The following is a 25,248-nucleotide window of genomic DNA, read 5'->3' on the forward strand; positions in this document are numbered from 1 at the left end:
ACAGCTACTTCACTCAGAGCTGCTGGAGGACAAAGCTGTGTTTCCAATGATCCGTCAGTGGCACTGATGTTCAGTCTGCGTTGCAAAATTTAAATTAACTTTCAGCTGATCTGTCCTGGGATCAGGGTTCAAAGCCAGCCCAGACTGATGGAAAGGATGTCTTCTCTACGTGCTGGTTATATGAAAGAACAAGCTTCCATTTATATAGCGACTTTCACAACCTCAGAACACCCCAAAGTGGACATGTACTTGAAGAGGGAACAATTTGCAGAGTTATGGGGATAAAGATGCGGTGTGGGACTAAATTGGGCAGTTCTTTCAAAAAGCCGGCACAGACACGACGGGCCAAAGGGCCTCCTTCCGTGCTGTAAGATTCTATCATTCTATGAAAGCACTTCCCAACCAACAAATTGCTTTTGAGGTGTAGACGCTGTTGTAGGAAAATGTGACAGCCAATTGGCACATAGCAAGATCCCACAAACAGTAATGAGGTGAATGGCCAAATAATCTGTTTTAGCCAGGTCACTGGGAGAACTCCCCTGCTCTTCTTCGCAATAGTGCCGTGGGATCTTTTATGTTCACCGAAGAGGGCAGTCAGGATCTCGGATTAGTGTCTGATCCGAAAGACGGCACCTCCAACAGTGCAGCACTCCCTCAGTACTACACGGAAGTGTCAGCCAAGATTACGTGATCAAGTCTCTGGAGTGGAGCTTGAATCCACCTCCTTTTAACTAAGAGGCAAGCGTGCTACCTACTGAGCCTAGGCTGACACACTGCATTGTGTGAGGATCCAATTGAAACAAGTTTGGACATTTTCAGTGCAATTCTTAGTGAGCAGAGGAGCGCTGCACAGGACTGTTCCGAATTTGTCACCAATTGGGCACTAAATTTGGCAAACTCAATCAAAGAGGCCACAGGATGGCTGGTGTTGGAAATGAAAAAAATATTGTATTTGGTGGGGCTAAGGTGCACATCACTGAGCTGGAGCAGAGTGAGTTTTTCACTGCCCATAACCATGCTATAGATGACCTGGGAGTACTCGATACACTGGGTGATGAACATATCATTCCCAAAAAGAACCCTTCTATTCTTCAGAGGAGATTTTTTTTAATTTGTTTTTTTATGGGATGTGGGCGTCACTGGCGAGCCCAGCATTTATTGCCCATCCCTAATTGCCCTTGGGAAGGTGGTGGTGAGCCACCTTCTTGAACCGCTGCAGTCCGTGTGGTGAAGGTACTCCCACAGTGTTGTTAGGGAGGGAGTTCCAGGATTTTGACCCAGCGACGATGAAGGATTGGCAATATACTTCTAAGTCAGGATAGTGTGTGACTTGGAGGTGAACTTGGAGGTGGTGGTGTTCCCATGCGTCTGCTGCCCTTGTCCTTCTAGGTGGAAGAGGTCGCGGGTTTTGGAGATGCTGCCGAAGAAGCCTTGGTGAGTTGCTGCAGTGCATCTTGTAGATGGTACACACTGCAGCCACGGTACGCCGGTGGTGGAGGGAGTGAATGTTTATGGTGGTAGATGGAGTGCCAATCAAGCGGGCTGCTTTGCCCTGGATGGTGTCGAGCTTCTTGAGTGTTGTTGGAGCTGCACTCATTCAGGCAAGTGGATTTACGAGGATGTTGCCAGGACTGGAGTATTTTAACTATGAGGAAAGATCGGATAGGCTGGGGTTATTTTCTTTGGCACAGAGGAAGCTGAGGGGAGACTTAATTGAGGTGTATAAAATTCTGAGGGGCCTAGATAGAGTAGATAGCAAGGACCTATTTCCCTTAGCAGAAAGGTCAATAACCAGGGGCCATAGATTTAAAGTCATTGGTAGAAGGATTAGAGGGGAGTTGAGGAGAAATGTTTTCACCCAGAGGGTGGTGGATGTCGGGAACTCACTGCCTGAAAGGGTGGTAGAGGCAGACACCCTCATCACAATTAAAAAGTACCTGGATATGCACTTGAAATGCCGTAACCTACAGGGCTACGGACCAAGAGCTGGAAAGTGGGATTAGGCTGGATAGCTCTTTTTCGGCTGGCACAGACAGGATGGGCCGAATGGCCTCCTTCTGTGCAGTAAATTTCTATGATTCAGTTCCTAGTGAAGCCGGAAATCACTTCTCTTGCTTTTTCAGTGTTAGCTTAAGTCTATTGTGGAAGACTAGGAGAATACAGCCAAGTATGTTTGTATGCAGCTCACACAAATGCAAATTTCAGCTACAGACACACGTCTTCTCAAACTTACATACAGCTGGGACCTGCATTCATCCGAGGTGAATGCCAACAGCAACTTTAAACATTGAAGGCTTCTGTCTGGCTCTTCTGGCATGAATCCTGTATTGTACACCATTCAAAAGGACCACGCTGCTGATTCATGCCCCCTAGCATAGGTGAAACCTCTCTGAAATCTTCCCTTTTGAATGTATTTGGCCCTTCAATATTCTCATTCTTCTGCTTGATGCTGCGCTATGGCTCCATGGGTGCCAGCTACCCTCTGGTAGCTGTTTCCAAGTGGCCATTCTTTGTGAATGGATCCAGTTGGCTGGCTGCTTTACCCATGGAGGGCTCTGCAGCATCTCTGTACTCATCCAAAGTCTGCACGCAAATAACCATAGAGCAGAGGAGGAGGCCATTCGCCCCATTGTGCCTGTGCCAGCTCCTGCCAGCAGAGGTCGCTGAATAGAGCTCAAGAGTAGGAACCTTTCTGATTTCTTTTTCCCTTTCCTTAGACCAGGAATGTTGAGGCCATTCTTAGCACCCGAGTTGCTACCTCCACTGATTGTAGGACCATCTGATTATGGCATGGGTTCTGGTGTGTTCACCTACTCGGCCATCAAGGGAGCCATGCACTAAACTTACAAAGTGCTTTCATCTCTGGTAATTCATTTCAGTAGACACTATCCCATTTAGATATAAATCTAGTTTCTATCTGCTCCTGCCCATTAATCTTCCTCCCATACACCTAATCTTTAAATTCTGGCTTCCCTCGCACTCTCCTGCTTTCCTATCTCCCAGCTTTAGACCCACACTTTGACTAGTTAGAATTGTGCTGTATGTTTGCCCATGTTCCTCAGTGAAAGTGAAGATAGGAATTGCTAGACGAAAAGAGATCAAGGTCCAACTACAGGAAACTATCTTCACCGATGGGACCAGCGTGGTGCCGGTTGATCAAAAAGTCCGGATTATAGAGAGATGTACTTACTAAGGTACGAGAGCCCCGTACACGGCCACAGATCCAGGCGTCCCTGTTGCATGGCAACAGGTGCAGGAACCCCGGTTACACGGCCACAGATCCAGGCGTCCCTGTTGCATGGCAACAGGTGCAGGAACCCCGGTTACATGGTCACAGATCCAGGAACCCCGGTTACACGGCCACAGATCCAGGAACCCCGGTTACACGGCCACTAATATGAAGTAAAACTTACCTGACCCTACTCCTGAATTTTGCCGGTTAAAAGAGATTTCCGGTTATTTAGCTGCCGGTAAAAAGAGAGTTTCCTGTAGTTTGTCTTCTACCATCTTGGCAGTCGTATGAAACAACGTTCTTGGCTTGCTAGGCCATTCAGAGGGCAGTTAAAAGTCAACCACATTGCTGTGGGTCTGGAGTCACAAATAGGCCAGACCAGGTAAGGACAGCAGATTTCCTTTCCTAAAGGACGTTAGTGAACCAGATGGGTTTTTTCGACAATCCAGTAGTTTCATGGTCACCATTATTGATACTAGCTTTTTTTTTTAAATTCCAGATTTAAATTGAATTTAAATTCCCCAGCTGCCATGGTGGGATTTGAACTCATGTCTCCAGACCATTAGTGCAGGTGTCTGGATTACTAGTCCAGTATGCTATTGTACCCCTAATGGCATCCTTGACTAATCAGTTGAGCAATCAGTCTCTATCCATTCGTCTACATCAGATCCAGACATGAGGTGAAGAAAACCCCAGCGGTGGAGAGCTTTGGGAACCATAGGCCCAAAGTTACCTGTGACATGTCTCAAATTATTCATATACTATATCCCAAGATTTTATTTTCAGTAAGAAATCTATCTAATTTGCATCTGAATGATTCAGCACTATCATTTCCCACTGTCTCCCTCGGGAGCCTGTTCCATAGATTGACCACTCACTTACTGAAATAATGGCCTCAAGATTAACTCGGCCCCCCCTCCCCACACCCCACGATGGGTGGGAAAGGGTCGGGAGCTAAAACATTTTTAAACGGGGAACGCGTCCCCCAACCCGCCATGTAAGCACCTGTCGCCATCTTTACGGCAGCATATTTAAATCAGGCTCCCACAGTGCAATTGGGAACCTGGTTTAAATTCAAGAAGGTAAGTGCCTTTTACAGCACTCCTTGTGGGTCAGGAGGAGCAGGGGTGCTCCCCTCCAGCAGCCCAAGGAAGCCTCCCCTCTGCCGATCGCAGTCTCTCTCTCCCCTCTGCCACGATCGCAGACCTCCCCCCTTCCAGCCCCAGTGGCCACTCGCTCCCTTTCTCCCAATTGCCGTTCTCTTCCACCCAACCCCCCACCCCCTCCCATCAAGTCCAGATCTCTAGGTACCTCCCACCGCCTGAATGCCAGGGACCGTCCCCAAGGGTCCCCGCTGCGGCCTCCTGCCGCTGGTTTTCCCGCCTGGCTGCTAGTCAGCCTGTCAACTTGTCCGGCTGTCGGGCGGGCAACGGAAGAAAAAAGTTGATTATGAGGTCCTACTGTTAATTTCGGCAGGACCTCCAGGTCCCCGGCCTTGCCAGGTTTTCCCCTGCTCTACCCCGCTCCCCTCCCCGCATCACCGTAAATATCGGGGCCGACAGATTAGTCTTGATTTTACCCCTTCACGGTGAAAGCATTCCATGGAACAGTTTCACCTACAGGAATCAGTGCCACAGTTAAGGCTATTCTATCAAATAGGAGCAGGACTGAAAATAGCAACATAGAAAAGAAACATAGAAAAATAGGAGCAGGAGTAGGCCATTCGGCCCTTCGAGCCTGCTCCGCCATTCAATATGATCATGGCTGATCCTCTATCTCAACACCATATTCCCGCTCTCTCCCCAATAGGAGAAGTAAACGGTGAGATAAAAAGAAAGACTTGCATTTATACAGCACCTTTTACAACCTCAGGACCTCCCAAAGCGCCTTACAGCCAATGAAGTGCTTTTGAAGTGTAGCCACTGTTGTAATGTAGAAAACGCAGCAGTCAGTTTGCGCACAGCAAGCTCCCACTAATAGCAACATGATAATGATCAGATAATCTGTTTTTTAGTGATGTTGATTGAGGGATAAATATTGGCCAGGATACTGGGGAGAACTCCCCCTCGAAGGTGAGAGTAGTAAAGAAGCTGGAAAAGACAGAATGCTTAGAACTAGGAGGCTAGTGGATAAAAAAAACAGAGCTGTGCAACTGAAGATGACAGGAGTTCTTATCCGTGCTGATTAACATTGATGAAACTGCTCTATAAAGATTTAGACAGGTTTCACTTAAATCAAGGAGTGAGGATAAGGGCTGGCAACATTTATTTTTCAATGAAATTGTAAGCTGTGCAACTTGCATTCCAGTACAGGTTTCTGTATAAATACAACAACTTAATACCCGATTGGGAATGGAATTGGAGATTATAGGAATTGGTATAGACTGAGACAATAAAATACTACATGGGGCAGGATGGTTCCCTTGTCGAGGCAGTGGGGGACGGAATACCTATGGCGGGCACAGAACAAGGTGAGGAGATGAATATTCTGGTGTCTGCTTTAAGGACCATGCAGTATTTATGGAGAACTGGGTGAGGTAGAGCCCATGATTGTCAAAGGAGAAGGCTTGATGTACCAAATGGTATTTCTCATTCCACGCTTTCTTGTGCTCATTAATGGTATTGTGTATACATGATATTGTGCACAGTACACGTGATATTGTGTACGCAAAGGATTGTGGCGTTGTGTACATGTGGGACTGACTACGTACACGCTTTCAGATTAAAAGTCAACTTTTCAAGCATTTTTAACGAATTAAAAACAGTCTAATCTCTTTAAATCACAAAATTCAATATAAGTTTTGTCATCTTGCCCGTTAGCCTTCCTTTGCTGCTGGCAGTGGCAGTCACTGGAAAGCCACTGCCTCTGAACAATAATTTAATTCAAGCCCTATCATCGACATACATCTGGTATTTGAGGGGCTGTGCAGCAGGGAAATACACAATGATGTCCTAACACACTCTAAGTTTACTAAGAAAAGAGTAAGGTTCAAAGATCTTGGCAAGGAAACTTTAAAAACTGGGAAGTTACCTTCATTCTCGCTCTAATCAATATCCAACAGGGCAAAGCACTAGTTAGATCCCCCCTGCAGTGAATACATTTTTGGAGCATTTTCTCAGAGTGGGGTTACCAAGAGTATTAAACCAACTTTAATATCCATTAAGAAAATTGTGATCAGTTGTTTTGGAAATATATAACTTATAGATAGTAAGCATGTTTAAGTGGGATAGCATTTGGGGAAGAGTGATCATAATATCATCTGGTTTAGAATAGTTATGGAAAAGGAAAAGGTACAATCAAGCGTAACAATGCTTAACTGGAGAAGGGCTAACTTCAGTGAGTTGAAAAGGGATCTGGCCCAGGTGGATTGGAATCAAAAATTGGTAGGCAAAGTAGGAATTGAACAATGGGAGGCCTTCAAAAGAGTAGATGGTTCGGGTACAGAGTAGACACATTCCCATGAAGGGGAAAGGAAGGGCACCCAAAGCTAGAGCTCCCTTGATGACTACAGATAGAGGGGGAGAAATTTGTGTTGGACAGTAAAGTTGTCGGTGTCACCTCCAGCAGGCCAGGGAAGGGGCACCAGGGTCTCGCACGCAGCACTCCATCTTAGTGCAGGGGGTCAACACTGCAAGACAGGCCCTCTACCCACAGGGGCCAGGAGGTCCTCCAGAAAGAACAATGTGGGAGTACATTACTAAGGCCGTCACTTCCAGAAGTGTCGCCCCCACCACCTGGCTCCAGTGCCCAAAGAAGCTTCATGACCTCAGACCACTGGTCAAGATCAGTGAATGCATCTTCAAAAGCCGTCTCCTACCAACTGCACGACTAGCCTCACACACTGCTCAATGCACGACCCCCACCCCTAATCACTCACCTACCAGCAATCTGCACCAATCACGAGGCACATCTCCCATTCCTAGCCTCACCTCACCTCCTTGGAGGATAGGGTGCAGGCCATTCTTGGCAGGGGGCTGAGCCAGTGGCCAGTGAAAGGATACAAGATGCTGGTATTCTCATACGTTTCAAAGGCACATACAAGATAGTCACTAAGAGAATGTATACGGGTGATGAGTTGATTTCTTGATGTCAAATTGGATGGATAGACGTATATAGGTGGATTGGAAAGTTCAGCATCGTGGCCAAGAGGACATTGTGATGGTCGGTAACAGATGGAAGGTAAGGTGTGGGACTAATGTTGAAAGGGGAATTGGGGTTGTGGGCACTAGGACCACAGGTGGATGATTCCATCCCGGATATCCCAGCTAGAAAGGGGCTGTCTGGGATGCATCCTTCCATCTGATTCCTCCTCTTCGGCTTCCTCCTGGGGACAAAGCAGGGACCGGGTACTGAATTTGGATGATCAGCCATGATCGCATTGAATGGCGGAGCAGGCTCGAGGGGCCGAATGGCCTACTCCTGCTCCTATCTTCTATGTTTCTCCTCTTCTGTTTCCTCCTCTTCTGTGTCTTCCTCTTCCCTCTGCAAGTGGATGCTGTAAATGTGAAATGACAGCATAAAATGCTGGAAATACTCAGCTGGTCAGGCAGCATCTCGACCTGAGACGTGAACTCTGTTTTTCTCTCCATGGATGTTGCATGACCTGCTGAGTATTTGCAGCATGTTCTGTCTTTTCAAAGGCCTTCATTTACCATCCAAGCCCTTGCAAGCATCCAACAGCACTCCCTACACGCTTAACATTTTTTAACATCTATTGCAGCAAGCCACCATTTCAGTAAAAAAAATTTTAAAAAACAGTCCAAAACTTTAAATCCAAACTTACCTGAATTCCCTTTAAGAGTGCAGACATCGCCACTGTCAGCCTGCTTGCACACCAGGTTAACCTGGCATGCTTAGGACCCAAAACTGAATTCAGCGCTAGGGTCGAAGTTCGCGTTTGTGACGTAAAATCGGCGTTGCAATCGGGGAACATTGAAGGGAAGTAAGTGCACAGTGATGTTCCCCAGGGGGCGGTATTAGGATTACTGCTCTTTTTGATATAAATGACCTTGTCTTCAGTGTGCAGGGCATGATTTCAAAGTTTGCAGATGATATGAAACTCATACATGTAGTAAACAATGAGGAGGATAGTAACAGACTTCAGGAGGACATTGATCTGGTAAAATGGGCAGATGACATTTAACACAGAGAAGTGTGAAGTGATACATTTTGGTAGGAAAAATGAGGAGAGGCAAAATAAACTAAATGGTACATTTTTAAAGGGGATACAGGAACAGAGACCTGGGGGTGTACACAAATCTTTGAAGGTGGTAGGATAAGTATTTTTTTAATTTGTTCACGCGATGTGGGCATCACTGGCAAGGCCAGCATTTATTGCCCATCTCTAATTGCCCTTGAGAAGGTGGTGGTGAGCCGCCTTCTTGAACTGCTGTTGTAGTGGTTTGGTACTTGGCCATTTCAGAGGGGCAGTTCAGAGTCAACCACATTGTGGGTCTGGAGTCAGATATAGGCCAGATCAGGTAAGGACGGCAGATTTCCTTCCCTAAAGGACATTAGTGAACCAGATGAGTTTTTACAACAATCCAGTAGTTCCATGGTCAGCATTACTGATACTAGCTTTTTATTAACTGAATTTAAATTCCCCAACCGTGGTGGGATTTGAACTCACTTACACGGATCATTGGTCCAGGCCTCTGGATTACTAGCCCAGTAACATAACCACCATTCAACGGTTGAGAAGGCTGTTAAAAAAGCATATGGGATCCTTGACTTTATGAATAGAGGAATAGAGTACAAAAGCAAGGAGCTTATGCTAAACCTTTATAAAACACTGGTCAGGCCTCAGCTAGAGTATTGTGTTCCATTCTGAGCACCACACTTTAGAAATGATATCAAGGCCTTCGAGAGGGTGCAGAAGAGATTTGCTAGAATGGTACCAGGGATGAGGGACTTCAGTTATGTGGAGAGACTGGAGAAGCTGGGGTTGTTCACCATTGGAGCAGACAAGGTTAGGAGATTTGCTAGAGGTGTTCAAAATCATGAATGCTTTCGATAGAGTAAATAAGGAGAAACTGTTTCCAGTGTCAGAAGGGTTGGTAACCAAAGGACACAGATTGAAGGTGATTAGCAAAAGAACCAGAGGCGACATGAGGAAACATTTTTTTACACAGCAAGCTGTTGTGATCGGGAATGCATTGCCTGAAAGGGTGGAAGCAGATTCAATTGTAACATTGGATAAATACTTGAAGGGAAAAATTTACAGGGCTATGGGAAAGGAGCAGGGGAGTGTGATTAATTGGATAGCTCTACCAAAGAGCCGGCACAGGCACGATGGGTCGAATGGCTGCCTCCTGTGCTGTATCATTCTATGCTTCTAGATACTTGTATTATTAAGTCCTTGCCAACACTCATTGGCTCCCTGTCCTCCAGACCTGCATCTCAGCCCATGACCCTCAGCCCTCCAACTCTGGCCCCCTGTGAATCATCTCTTCTCTCCGCTCTACCATGGGTGGCAGTGTCTTGAGCTGTATTGAGGCTATTCTATGGGACTATTTCCCTAACCGCCCCCACACACCACCCACTTTGGTATTCCTCTCCCCATCTTTAAAAGCTTCCTTAAAATCTCTCTCAATGACTGTGCTTTCAGTCATCTCTCCTACCACAGCTTGACATCTATTTCCCCTATATATCTTAAGGCATTTACTATGTTGACGGTGCTATATAAATGCAAGTTTTGTTGAAGCCATTTGGCCCGTTGGTCCCACGTCTATGTTATCGCTACATCAGAGCAAACTGCCATAATCCCATTTCTTTATGCTATCCCAGCAGGTTTGCCAGCAAAGTTGAAGCCCATAGAATAAAAGGGACAGTGGCAGCATGGATATGAAATTGGCTAAGTGACAGGAAACAGAGAGTAGTGGTGAACGGTTGTTTATCGGACTGGAAGAAGGTATACAGTGGTGTTCCCCTGGGGTCGGTACTAGGACCATTGCTTTTCTTGATATATATTAATAACTTAGACTTGGGTGCACAGGGCACAATTTCAAAATTTGCAGATGACACAAAACTTGGAATATAGTGAACAGTGAGGAGGATAGTGATAGACTTCAAGAGGACATAGACAGGCTGGTGGAATGGGCGCATATATATGCAGATGAAATTTAACGCAGAAAATTGCAAAGTGATACATTTTGATAGGAAGAACGAGGAGATACAATATAAACTAAAGGGTACAATCCTAAAGGGGTGCATGAATAGAGAGACCTGGGGGTGTATGTGCACAAATCACTGAAGGTGGCAGGGCAGGTTGAGAAAGTGGTTAAAAAAGCATACGACATAGAGTACAAAAGCAAGGAAGTTATGATGAACCATTATAAAACACTGGTTCGGCCTCAACTGGAGTATTGTGTCCAATTCTGGGTGCTGCACTTTAGGAAGGATATGAAGGCCTTAGAGAGGGTGCAGAAAAGATTTACAAGAATGGTTCCAGAGATGAGGGACTTCAGTTACATGGATAGACTGGAGAAGCTGGGGTTGTTCTCCTTAGAGCAGAAAAGGTTGAGAGGAGATTTGATAGAGGTGTTCAAAACCATGAGGGATCTAGACAGAGTAGATAGAGAGAAACTGTTCCCATTGGCAGAAAGATCGAGAACCAGAGGAGCCAGATTTACGGTGATTGGCAGAAGAACCAAAGGCGACATGAGGAAAATCTTTTTTACGCAACGAGTGGTTAGGATCTGGAATTCACTGCCTGAAAGGGTGGTGGAGGCAGATTCAATCATGGCTTTCAAAAGGGAGTTGGATAATTAGCTGAAGGAGAAAAAAATTGCAGGGCTAGGGGGAAAGGGCGGGGGAGCGGGACTAGCTGAAGTGCTCTTGCAGAGAGCTGGCACGGGCTCGATGGGCCGAATGGCCTCCTTCTGTGCTGTAACCATTCTATGATCCCAATGTCCTTCAATATTTCTCTTCTTGAACTATATCTAATTCCCTCTTAAATGTTATGTTTGATGACATCAATAGTTACTTTTGGTAATGGATTCCATATTGTTATAACTCTATGATTGAAAAGAAGTTCTTCTACCTTAGTGCTTAGCACTAATCCTAAATGTACACCTCTTTGCTACTCATTCATTGACCAGTGGAAATAATCCTTCACTGTTTACTGTTTTAGAACACTTCTTTTAACCTGCTCTGCGTCAGTGAACACAGCTCTAGTTTCTCACATCTCTTGAGAGTCACTGGTGTGCAATTGCTCATGCTGATAATTTTAGTGAAGCAGGTGTTGAAGAAAAATCCCACCGTGTATATTGCACCATTTTTGTAAACCTGATCAACAGAAGGAATTTCAGCCCAATATTTAATGGCTACATTTTAATGTTGCGCTGTGCTGATTATTGATTGCAGCACTAGGATGATATAATCATAGAAAAACAACATTGCTTGGCCTTTATTCTCATCGTAAGAGAAAACAGATATATCTTTCATTGGAATCCTTGACTTTTTATTACAGGACTGTGGTAATGTTCTCGCTCACAGCCCCCGTTACTGACAGCAAACTCATTCACTCCTCAGGATTTTTATAGATTTTTCTCTCGCCTCCCTTGATTGTATCTGATTGACTGCGATTCACTTGAACATGGCTAGATTCACTTTAACACTTTATTATTCCCTCTGACAGCCCGAGATTCACTCTGCCATGCTCCGATTCACCTCTTATTCCATCTCCCAGTCTGCAGTGCCAGCTGAAAAATGATTGATTCATTTTACTGCTCTCTGATCTGTTCTGACAGCATGTGATTGATCTATGGGCAGTTTAGTTTTTAAAATAAAATCCAATCTATAAAAAGAAAATTAGCGTAACACAAGAATATAACGCCGACAATATTTTCCTGGTGTTCCAAAAAAAAAGACCAGTCACTGCTCCCCAAAGGTGATTCATGGTGTGAAGCTCTTTGAGGTTGTTCGATATGATACAGGGTGCTGCTGACAAAGCACAGTGATAAAAGCTTTCTCGGGGTGGATGGTTGGTGTGAGAAGGACTTAAAGTGACAAATGGTAGCAAAAGGACATGGAGTTAAAACTATGGAGTGCTCAGGGCAGGGGCGGCGGCAGTGACGGGATGGGTGGGGTTCCAGTCTTGGTAGGGGGAGGGAGGGAGATTTCTTAAAATGGAACCTCCTGCAGTGTCCTGGGGACATCTATAATTATTTGAATTATAATCTGAGTATCGATTTGAATTAGTACAGGTTTTGCCAGCTCACTACTGGTGAAATCCTACAAATTACTTCTCCGCCCCCGACTACCTCCCACCACAACTGGCCCATCTCTCGTAGTGCAACTGGGAGCCCTGAGGAAACCTTGAAGCTGAGGTCCTGTGACGGGAGCCAAAAGGGTCTCGTCACACTGCGTGGGCGGGTGGGCTCTAAAGGGGAAAAACATTTCTATAAGGGTTTCCTCAGCAGGCGTATTGGGAGGCCAGATTTTAGTACAGACCCCAGTGCTTATAACGGGCACATTGATGCCAGTGCAATTTTCCCGCTATACGCGGTGGCCGGGGTAACCAAGAAATGAACACACTGCTGTTTGTGGGAGCTTGCTGTGCACAAATTGGCTGCCATATTTCCTTAAATGACAAATGTTACTCTCTGATAAAGTCACGGGTGATGAATGCACTTACAGTTAGAACGCATAGAGCGCACAGATGAAAATCAGTCGTTCCCACCCGCGGGGGGAATCTTCAACCTTTGCTGCTGTTGCACTCGTTAAAAATGGGTTTGTGTCAAACCGTTGCAGTCTCGAAATAGGATCGCGTTTAGCTGTGGGAATAACCAGAGTGGATCCGACAGATTCCATGTTCAGTATGAAGCAACTGATGTTACCCCTGTTTAATGGATTATCAAACTGTCGCTTGTAGCAGCTGAGCACTCTAGATGTAAGGGCATCTTGAATCGAAGGCGGATTCAGTCCAGCCATTATCTGTGAGACTGTAGTAACTTTAAATTGGCAACTTTAAGTTTCCTACTTCACGAGAGTGGCGACACTTTAGAAGTTCTTCACTGGCTACCCTGAGGTTGTGAAAGGCGATATATAAATGCAAGTTTCTACTTTCTTTTACTGCACGGCTTACAAAAGAATCCTGGAGACAAACTGGTCGGCAATAAACAAGCAGTTAATCTATTGTTTGATCTGGCTGAATGGGACTGAAGTACGGAGCGGTTTGCTCAGTTTCGCCTCTGGTCTTTCATCTTGGTGAGCAGCAATCGCAGGTCATGGGGAGGGAGGGGGCTGGGGAGTGTGTGGGGCGACTGAAGACGGCGTGGCTGCCTAAAAGAACCTAATGACAGGTATCGCGCTATAATGAGGTGTGAACAGCAGTTTGAACTGCCCGAAATAGTCAACGCGCTTACAACTGTTCAAACGGCGCATTTGTAATTGACGCCTATCATTATTTTCTTTTAGTTCATTCATGGGATGTGGGCGTCGCTGGCAAGGCCAGCATTTATTTCCATCCCTAATTGCCCTTGAGAAGGTGGTGGTGAGCCACCGCCTTGAACCGCTGCAGTCCGTGTGGTGAAGGTACTCCCACAGTGCTATTGGGGAGGGAGTTCCAGGATTTTGACCCAGCGTCGATGAAGGATCGGCGATATATTTCCAAGTCAAGATGCTATGTGACTTGGAGGGGAACTTGGAGGTGGTGGTGTTCCCATGCGCCTGCTGCCCTTGTCCTTCTAGGTGGTAGAGGTCGCGGGTTTGGGAGGTGCTGCCAAAGAAGCCTTGGCTGCAGTGCATCTTGTAGATGGTACGAGTACACTTCCTGTCAAGTACCATTTAATTACTTCCTCCTTTCATGTTATTTCTACCACATCTGGCTGTCTGTTATGCTTCTGTGTCATAATTAAACTTACCTATTCATTGTACTTACTGCTAATTGAGCCTTCTAGGCTTTTCATTCAAGGTGGGTGGCACTGTTGTTTACTTACCACTGAGACTTCCCAGTAGTATTTCCATGATAGGTGGTGCCTTCCACCTTCGAGATACAGGCCCCATCATCCCTTACAACGTCTCTGCTTATCCCGAACAGCTGCCTATATCAGACAAATGGCGCTGACCATTTGCAATCACTTGCCTGGATGAGTGCAGCTCCAACAACACTCAAGAAGCTCAACACCATCCAGGACAAAGCAGCCCGCTTGATTGGCACCCCATTCATCATCAGCGCACCATGGCTGCAGTGTGTACCATCTACCTTGCCAGCGACGCCCACATCCCAGGAACAAATTTAAAAAAAATACTTTGAATATGTTGTGTCTCACTGAGAATTTCCCCATACAAGGAAAGAAAGAAAGACTTGCATTTATATAGCGCCTTTCACAACCATCAGGCGTCCCAAAACGCTTTACAGCCAATGAAATACTTTTTGAAGTGTAGTCACTGTTGTAATGTAGCAAATGCGGCAGCCAATTTGCGCACAGCAAACTCCCACAAACAGCAATGTGATAATGACCAGATAATCTGTTTTAGTGATGTTGATTGAGGGATAAATATTGGCCAGGACATCGAGGATACCTCGCCTGCTCTTCTTCGAAATAGTGCCATGGGATCTTTTACGTCCACCTGAGAGAACAGAAAGGGACCTCAGTTTAACGTCTCATTTGAAAGACGGCACCTCCAACAGTGCAGCACTCCCTCAGCACTGCACTAGAGTGTCAGCCTAGATTTTCTTTCTGCTCAAGTCTCTGGAATGGGACTTGAACCCACAACCAACTGACTCAGAGGCAAGAATAAGTAAGTAGCCTACAGCATTTTACGCTAGAGCATTCATTTACTTTTAATATTTCTATATCGTTTACTCACGCTGCCATTCTCCTCCCTCACCTGGGCGGGCAGGAGAATGCGTATAGCTTCACAAGCACTGCCAAAGAACTGATGTAAAACTCAGCCAGCTGAGACAGTCACACTTGAATGTCAGGTAGTAATGGAACTGAATCTCTTCATGCTGGGAAACTTCATTCTGGGTGAGTAATTGAAAGAGCTGTAGGTTCACAGATTTAAGATCCGGCATTTGAATGGCCATTCCCTTTTGTGGGAAAGAATGTTGTGAGAGGGCATCGGACAGCACGCAATGAGGCCAGAACCCTCGGCCCAACAAGCCTGCTCTTTCCATCAGCTGTGGTTCAGTGGATAGCACCCTCACCTCTGAGTCAGGAGATTGTGAGTTCCAGCCCCGCTCCAGAGACTTGAGGCAGAGGCTGATACTCCAGCGCAATACTGAGGGAGTGCTGCACTGTCGGAAGTGCCATCTTTCGGACGAGACGTTAAATCGAGGCTCCGCCTGACCACTATTTGGAAGAAGAGCCTGTGTTCTAAGCCAATAGTTATCCCTCAACCAACACCACTAAAACAGACGATCTGGCCGTTATCACAGTGCTGTTTGTGGGATCTTGCTGTGCACAAATTGACTGCCACATTTCCTACATTGCAACGGTGACTACACTGCAAAAAGTACTCCATTGGCTGTAAAGCATTTTGGAATGTCCTGAGGTCGTGAAAGTCTTTGCAAGTCTTCCTTTTCAATTTAATTTGTCAAGAACTGTGCCCAACCACAAGCAGGTTGGCAGTAACCTCTATTTGTGCAGGATAAGGATATACATACGAGGCAATAAAGCAACTCAGGGTAGGCAAGAAGGGCCAACTGGCCGCCTCCTTGTACTAACAATTTCTCTGCTTCTATAAAAAGTATCTCATGTACTGGTAAAATGAAGAATATAAACTAAGTGAGTTTAGAGCATTATGACATGTACAGCAGATAAATGGACAATGATTTTTTAAATCTAACTAATATATGTGTATCTAGGATACTAGCAACACCAAAGTATTTAAAGCTTCACTGGAAATGAAAGGAAATCCTATTGGATATGATAAAATAACATTTTGAAAAATGTATTAACTTTACTCTCTCAAAATGAATTTCTATTTTTTAAAGAGATACTAATTTACTTTAAAAAATAAACTTACAATCACCATTGCTGATTTTTTTTTCTTATAAAAGGTATATGAGTCAATCTTTAGATGTTATGGTGTCCATGATTTTGTATCAAGCTTGTGACAGCCTAATCAGCAGCTTAAATTTATATTGGTGATTAACTCAATCACAAGGCCTTGTGCCTTTGGTCTCATTACGCAACCTTATCACTCCGTGTGGAGTTTAGCTCTTCTGATATTTTTTGCCATTGATCTCTGTTTTGGGCAATCACTTCCAACTGCTCCCATGTGTAGCCCGCTCTTTGGACTTTGGCATCCTCGTTTCTACGGAAACTTTTTTTTAGTCTGCCTCTTTATTTTCCTTGGGAATTTCATTTCAATGGCTACCTAGCGATATATTGATGGTTAACTCAGCTATGTGGCCTTGTAGCTATGATGGGATTGGTCTTTGATTATTTACTGTTGATTTGGGGAGTTTTTGACAAGTGTTCTTAGGATTTTGATTTCAGTTCAGGATAGGGGTCTAAAAGATTATACACATCAAAATGATGGCTGTTATCTATACCTATGATATGAGTGCTGTCACCACACTGAGAGGAATGGGTAAAAACAAGTGTTTACTACCTTGCAACACCTAGTCACAGAATTCTTCCCCTATTTGCTTCCATACTGTGAATTACCCACTCCTAGTTGATGAGATAAGGGAATATTGGGGTTTTGTCTGCGCGTGCATGGGCTCCTGCTTGTATCCATTGGCGAGTGAAACAACTCCACTTTTACACCCAGTGATGACTGTTTTCATGCTGGATTTGTGACATTTTCCCTTTACGTGCAGTATAACAAATTGAACAAATAGGAGCAGTAAAACCTAGGGTTAGAGAAATGTATGAATGATCTAGGTCGATGGAGCTTGTTAAAAAATACAATTATTTAGCTCGCTACCGGTTTGCTCACCCAAACAGCTGCAAAAAATAGCTGTCCAACATAATGAGTCACTGGATGGACCAGCAACACCTGATGATTAGTATTAAAACAGGCACACACTTCCCCTGAGATCTGTGCTAATTATTTTTTTATTAAAATCTCTATATTGGCCAGCTATGTTCATAAACTGACCCTAAGCTGCTGTTTTTGTTGCAGCTTCAGTTGGCCCATTTTGCAAACATTTGGCAGCACAGAAACAAAAATAAATGATGCCAATTACTTGTCTTTCAACAGAAGATAAGTGTTAAACTAGTTAGAGGGAGGGGAAAATGCACACTGTAAGTCAAAACGTGTGAGTAAAAGACCAACAGGACATATGGGCTGGATTGATAAGTTGCTCAGATAAGAGTTCTGTACACGAATGCACGTAGCATAAGAAATAAAACAAGTGAGTTAGAAGCATAAATTCAGCTGAAAGAATATGATGTAGTCACCATTACAGAGACCTGGCTGCAACCTGAGCATGATTGGGAGCCAACTATTCCAGGCTACAGGATCTTTAGGAAGGACAGGGAAATTGGGAAAGATGAGGGTGTAACAATACTCTTAAAAGATACAATTACCATAGCAGAAAGAAGGGAATTCAGTACGGGTGATTGGACAATATGGGTAGAGTTAAGAAACAGCAAAGGATGCAAGACTCTGGTGGGAGTTGTCTACAGATCTCCTGATAGTAGTGGTGGGCATGTATAAATACAGAGATTAGGGAAGCATGTAACAAAAACAAAGTGGTTATAATGGGAGATTTTAATTTTCACATAGACTGGGAGAAGCAGAATAGCTCAATGAATTTCTAGAATATATTTGGCAGTTTTCTAGAACAATGTGCTTTAGAACCTACAAGGGAACAGGCGACACTGGATTTAGCGATATGTAACAAACCAGAATTAGTTAACATCTGACAATAAGGGAGCATTTTGCAAATAGTAACCATAATATGATAGGTTTGAGAGGGAGAAAGGAGATTCACAAACCAAGGTGTTAAATTTAAGTAAGGCAAACTTCAAAGGGATGAGAAATGAATTGATCACAGTAAACGGGGCTGAGTTGTTAATGGGTAAACCTACAGACAAACTGTGGGAACTATTCAAAGAGGTATTTGGTATGATGCAAAACCAGTACATACCCCTAAAATGCAAGGGGGGGGAAATTGGGTTGATTTGCGCCTCTCGTTAGTGCCCCCGGGGGGTGCTATCGGGGCGCAAATCCCCTAGCGGCCAGGTGTGGCGCTGCTAACACCTCCTGCAAAATTCTGTGGGCGGGCAGCGTTAGCTGGTAGCTCCCCGCGGTGCTGCCCGTGCACAGTGCCTCACTTGCGCCCCCTGACCTATCGCCGGACGATATCTCTGACAGGGTCAGGGGGCGTTTTTGCATCTGCGGCGCTAACAAAAGAGGCAGGTGTCGGCCAACCATTTTTTTTTGGTTGACTGCCAGCACCTGCCCCCTTACCTTTTTTTTCTCAGTGTGCCGGCTGTAATCGCTCAGCCCGGCACTCAAGAGGAGTGCTGGGCTGTTTTAACGGCACCCCGCTCCCCTAGCAGGGCCCTGGTGCGCACAGCGCTAGGTCCCTCCTCTTTAATCAGGGAAGGAGGCCTGCAATGATGCGGCGCTACGTGCCGACGCACGTGGCGCTGTTGTACATAGCGCCACGATTTTCAGTTGTAGCACCCAAGAAGGAGGTGGAGCGCTTCCAGTAGTGCTCCACCTCCTGCTTGGGGCGCTACTACTGAAGTTCCGGTGGAGGGGCGCTAACTTTTCGCGCCCCAACGACGTTAGCGCCCCAAAAGAGGCGCCACCCAATTTTTCCCCCAAAGTCCCCGTTTGTGTAGGCAAGCAACCATGGTCAGTAAATGAGGTAAGAGACAGTATCAAGCTAAAAGAAAAAGCTTATACAAATGCAAGGAAAAGTGGGAATCCAGTTAACTGGGAGAGCTATAAAAAGCAACAAAGGCATACAAAGAAAGTAGTAAGAGTTGTAAAGGGGAACATGGAGCTATAAAGAGAGATGCAGGCAAGACTACAGTATATAACAAGAAAATGGTAGACTTAGTAAATGAGAACTTGGTATCTGATTTCACAGTGGAGCAAGAGAAAAAAATCCAACAATACAAGGGAAGCTAAAAGTTTTTAAATGATAATGGAGAAAATAATGGGACTTAAGGTAGACAAATCTACAGGACCTAAAGATTTCCATCCCAGGGTATTAAAAGAAATGAGTGAAGAAATTACAGCTGCGTTCATCATAATTTTCCAATTGGAGGTAACCTTGTGGCATGGGTTGGTTCCCTTTCTCTAATTGGCGGGATATGACAAGAGGCGTTCCCCAGTGATCTGTATTTGGGCCTCATTATATATATACATATTTAATTTCTTGAGTGTGTCCGGGATAGTTTTCTACAACAATATGTTCTAAAGGCAACAAGGGAGCATGCCATATTAGATTTATGTAAGATTCGCAAAATTTCCACATTTCCCCAAAGGTTATTATTAACAAAAGGGACCCTGCATGGACATTTTAAAAAAGGTACCCAAAGATGGCGTCCGCACCTCGTGACCAAAAGCCTGCAAGATTTTAAAAGCTTGGACTCTGTGGCACAAGCAGCTTTTGGGGAAATCAAAACCTAAAATGCAGTTTCTGTGAAGAAAGACTTTGGCCTAGAAATTAGGTTTGCCTCCGCCAGGGCTTTTGCGCCCGAAATTTTGCGCCCGCGATAATTGCCGCTGCGCCCGCCAAAAATTCAGCTGCCCCGCGCCCAGACGGCTGCGGGCGCTAATGGAGTGTTTCAGCGCCTCGCTATGGGCGCTGAATGCAGGTTTGCGGCTCTAATCCCCCGCTGCGGCACCCGATGCGATGCGGCAGGCTGGGGTACTGCAGGCCTCCTCCTTCTGTTAAGGAGGAGCTGCCTGCAGCCGACCGCTGACCGGTCGATTCGCCCGACAAATGAGCCCGGCACCTCGGAGAAGTGCCGGGCTCGCGGGCCACACACATCAGTGCCGCGGGGGGGGTGGTGGAGGAGTCCGGGGAGGGAGGTGCGGGCAGGCGGCCGCCGGGAAAGTGGCCGGCCGCCGCTCCACCTTAATGCGCCGGCGCTACGTGCTGCAACATCCCGTTGAACAATCGTTGGTTGTGGCTGCCACGGGCGAGGCGGCCGCAACTGAATTTGGGCGTCCGGCCGCGTTACCACGGCAACCGGGACGCTGCGCACACCGATGACGTCATCGGTGCCGGCGCAGCGCTACCGGCTAACGCCGATGGTAGGGCCCAACGCAATTTCGATCGCGGCTATAATTCCGGCGCAAGGCCCTCTAACGCCTCTAATTGGGCGCTAACCCCACCGAATTTCTAGGCCTTTGTATTTTGGAAAGCAGACAGAACTTTGAATATGCATTAAGCCAAATCGTAGACAGACCAAAAGCAGTTAGGCCTATACTTGAGGCCATCAAGTTGTTTGCATAAATAATCGGGAACAGCTTAAGGAAGCCATCGAGGCTGGACAGGCCGATTAAAATGCATTAATAACAATACAGCTCAGACATCAGGCCATTGGGTGCGATCAACGGCCATCTAAAAACAGTTAGTTTAGATTGCTACAATTATTTAAACTAGCCCGCCAAGATTGGGACAATGAACTAACCTGATTTGACGCGCAGATAAGGGTTTTCGTGAGGAGTATAACTGGAGGCCCCGGGTAGCAATCACTCTCTTCCCGCTCTTGCTCCTGCTTCTTGCTCTGCTCTCGTGGCTCCGGCCTCTTGGGCTTCCGCTCGTACTCGTGCCCTGGCCTCCTGGCGGGTTCTCTCCTTGCTCCCCATAGCAGATTTTCAGTAACCAGTTACACTATACCAACAGCAGGGGAGGGGAATGAGACCCAAGTCCATAGCCATCCAGGATGCCCAGGCCGCAGAAAGGGGCGAGACTAAGTCGAGCAGGTAGCCCAGGACTTGTATAGTAGTCCAACGAGACGAGACGAGTAGAGATGAAGAAGACGATAATAACTCGATAAGGGCAGAGCAGGGCAGCGAAAAGCGTATCGATAAGAAAACCAAGCGCCTAGTTATAAGCTGGCGCTTGGGAAGACAGGCATCTCGTTGAACACTGCGAAAATGCAGGTGGCCACGCCACGACGAATAGACTGACGTTCTTAAGCTTGGGTAGGAAAATCTAGGCAGTTAAAACTGCCAACTGCCCTGCAGGCACAACGGTGCCGCGCTGACCGCCCGAGGGAGAAGAAGAGGAGAAGACGACGACGGCAGTGGAGGGGAGAAGGTGTGTCGCAGTAGCAGACCCAGCACCGCGCCCCTGAAGACCACGTGGCGATGGGTACCTGAAAGGACCAAGGAGCAGACTTCAAAACTCGCACTCGTTAACAGTTGGCTTTATTTTGGATTGGTGAGCATGAATTCTGGCCCCTCATAGCTTAATCTAGTTAGGTATAAGGGGTGGGATAAGGATAAGGGGATTGTTAAGATAGTTTGTTTTCCCTCGATGTGCCGTGTGTTCCCCATTCCCTGTATAAGTATAGTTATTTTGTATTTGCCTGTAATTTTATACTAGTAACTTCTCATAAGATTGTGTTAATTTCTATTAAAATAAAATCTTGGTTTTCTTACATCCAAACCACCTGTCTACTCGAGTCTTTCTGTATCGCCGCCTGTACCTAAGTCCGGTGTCTAGAACCCAGGGGCGTGGGAGCGATTTGAACCGCTCACAAACAGTCAGGGGCATAACTGACTGGGTGCACGCGCCAACCACACCACCCCCTACATTTAGTAATGAGCCAGGTTTAGTTAACAGCCTAACTGTGCGTGAAGATTTATCCAATAGCTATCATAACATGATCAAATTCAACGTAGCATTTGAAAGGGAGAAACTTGAAACAGCTGCTTCGATTCTAGATTTGGGTAAGGCCGACTTCAATGGGATGAGGCAGAGACTGTCCACAGTAAACTGGGAAAATCTGTTAATGGGTAAAACGCTAGAAGATCAGTGGCAGATGTTCAAAAAAGAATTTAAGGTGATACAGAACCAAAATCGGATCAGCCATGATCTCACTAAATGGCGGAGCAGGCTCGAGAGGCCGAATGGCCTACACCTGCTCCTAATTCTTATATTATTATGTTCTTATGTAACTGGTCTCTACCCCTGAGGGGCAAGAGCTCGACTTGCCAAAAAAAACACCATGAACTACTAAAGAGGTAAGGGACAGCATCAAATTAAAAGAAAAATCATACAAAAATGCAAAAAATAGCACAGATCCTGGCGAATGGGAAAGATACAAAGAACAGCAAAGGGTCACAAAACAGATAGTAAGAGCTACAAAAAGGGAGTATGAAAAGAAACTTGCAAGGTATATCAAAATCAACACAAAGGGGGAAAAGTTCATCTTCGCCAGCAAAGTTGCCAATGTCACTGGCAACTGCAGTTAACGGACGCTGGAAATGGCCGCAATGCTAACCCAGTGAAATTGGTCTGGGGGGTATGGAGATAGGTGGCGCAGCGCTCACCTTCCGTGCAATGCCGTCCTGGTGCCGTTGCTGAAGGGATCCGGGACGAAGTTCCTGCAGCTTCCCACAGCCTCTGTGAGCGATGCTGTGGAGCCCGCAAGGAATTGTGGGTAATGAAGAGGTCTGAGACTTAAAGGGGCCATGCACACTGAAGCAATATTAAATAAAATGCAGTGAATCAATACATTTTTCAGCCCTTTCTGCCTTTTAAGAAATATTCAATATTTAAAAGAAGTTCCAAATGTGAATATTCAGCTGTAAAAGCTGAATTACCTTCCTAACCGCAACAAAACTGCCTCAGTACTAATGGCTCAGCAAGCCAAGGAAGGGGCACCAAGGGTCTCACACGCAGCACTCCAGCAGGGGGTCAACACTGTAAGAGCGGCCCTCTACCCACAGGGGCCAGGAGGCCCTCCAGAAAGAACGATGTGGGACTACATCACTAAGGCCATCACTACCAGCAGTGTCATCCCCACCAACTAGCTCCAGTGCCCAAAGAAGCTTAATGACCTCAGACCACTGATCAAGGTCATTCAATGCATCTTCAAAAGCCATCTCCTACCAACTGTACCACTAGCCTCACACTCTGCTCAATGCACAACCCCCCCCCCCCACCCCTAATCACTCATCTACCAACAGTCTGCACCAATGATGAGACACATTTCCCATTCCTAGCCTCAACTCATCCCCTTGGAGGAGACGGTGCAGGCCATTCTTGGCAGGGGCATGGTTGACAGGCTGTAACTAGTGGGGTACCGCAAGAATCAGTGCTTGGGCCTCAGCTATTCACAACCTACATCAATGATTTGGATGAGGGACCAAATGTAAGTTTGCTGATGATACAAAGCTAGGTGGGAATGTAAGTTGTGAGGAGGATGCAAAGAGGCTTTAGGGGTATATAGACAGGCTAAGTGAGTGGGAAAGAACATGGCAAATGGAATATAATGTGGAAAAATGTGAAGTTATCCACTTTGGCAGGAAAAATTGAAAAGCAGAGTATTTTTTAAATGGTGAGAGATTGGTGTTCAGAGGGACTGGGTGTCCTTGTACATGAATCACTAAAAGTTAACATGCAGGTACAGCAAGCAATTAGGAAATCAAATGGTATGTTGGCCATTATTACAAGAGGATTTGAGTATAAGAGTAAAGATGTCTTACTGCAATTATATAGGGCCCTGGTGAGACCACACCTGGAGTATTGTGTACAGTTTGGGTCTCCTTGTCTAAGGAAGGGTATACTTGCCATAGAGGGAGTGCAACGAAGGTTCACCAGACTGGTTTCTGGGATGGGGGGGATTGTCCTATGAGGAGAGATTGAGTAGACTAGGCCTATATTCTCTAGAGTTTAGAAGAATGAGAGGTGATCTCATTGAAACATACAACATTCTTACAGGGCTTGACAGGGTAGATGCAGGGAAGATGTTTCCCCTGGCTGGGATCTCTAGAACCAGGAGTCACTGTCTCAGAATAAGGGGTTGGCCATTTAGGACTGAGATGAGGAGAAATTTCTTCACTCGGAGGGTGGTGAACCTTTAGAATTCTCTACCCCAGAGGGCTGTGGAAGCTCAGTCGTTGAGTATATTCAAGACAGAGATCGTTAGATTTTTGGATATTAAGGGAATCAATGGATATGGGGATAGTGCAGGAAAGTGGAGTTGAGGTAGAAGATCAGCCATGACCTTATTGAATGGTGGAGTAGGCTCGATGGGCCAAATGGCCTACTCCTGCTCCTATTTCTTATGTTCTTATGAGCCCTTGGCCAGCGGCAGGGCTGAAAGGATACAAGATGCTGGTATCCTCATACGTTATCTTCCTTCTGGCATGCACCTCTTGCTTTCCCACCCTCCCGTCAGAACAACTCCACCCTTGTGCCTTCCTCATTTCATACACCCAAGAAATGCAGCCTGCCCAGCCAGTGGGTCAACAAGAATAGGCAGCCTGCCCAGCCAGTGGGACTGCAGACGGATGATTCCATCCCAGATATCCCAGCCACAAAGGGGCTGTCTGGGATGCATCCTTCCGCCTGATTCCTCCTTTTTGGCTTCCTCCTCTTCTGCGTCTTCCCTCTGTAAGCGGATGCTGTAAATGTGAAATGACAGCAAAAAATGCTGGAAATACTCAGTTGGTCAGGCAGCATGTCGCTCTGAGACGTGAACTCTGGTTTTCTCTCCACAGATGTTGCGTGATCTGCTGAGTATTCGCAGTGTATTCTGTCTTCTCAAAGGCCTTCATTTACCATCTGAGCCCTTGCAAGCGTCCAGCAGCACTCCCTACACACTTAAAAAACTTTTCACATCTAATGCAGCAAGCCACCACGTCAATAAAATCAGAAAAACCCAGTCCAAAACCTTAAATTTAAACTTACCTGAATGATGTGTGTGTCCCTTTAGGAGCTGTAGACATCGCCACTGTCAGCCTGCTTGCACACCAGGTTAACCTGGCGTGCTTAGGACCAAGTGCTGAATTCAGTGCTAGGGTTGAAGTTCGCGTTGGTGACGTTAAGTCGGCGTTGTACGCCGATAAATGTCACCACACCACCATTTTTTTCCAGGGCGCTGCCAGTTACTGGCAGCGCAGAGGGGGAG

General features: G+C 46.0%; 1 protein-coding gene across 2 annotated transcripts in view; it reads left to right on the plus strand.

Moving 5' to 3' along the window:
• The window catches only part of ctnna2 (catenin (cadherin-associated protein), alpha 2), a 1,873,786-nt gene that overhangs the window by 1,817,595 nt on the left and 30,943 nt on the right, over positions 1–25,248 (plus strand). The window lies entirely within an intron of this gene.

Source organism: Somniosus microcephalus, chromosome 2 (genome assembly GCF_052327205.1).
Source record: "Somniosus microcephalus isolate GS21.2 chromosome 2, FLI_Smic_1.0, whole genome shotgun sequence".
Taxonomy (NCBI): Eukaryota; Metazoa; Chordata; class Chondrichthyes; order Squaliformes; family Somniosidae; genus Somniosus; species Somniosus microcephalus.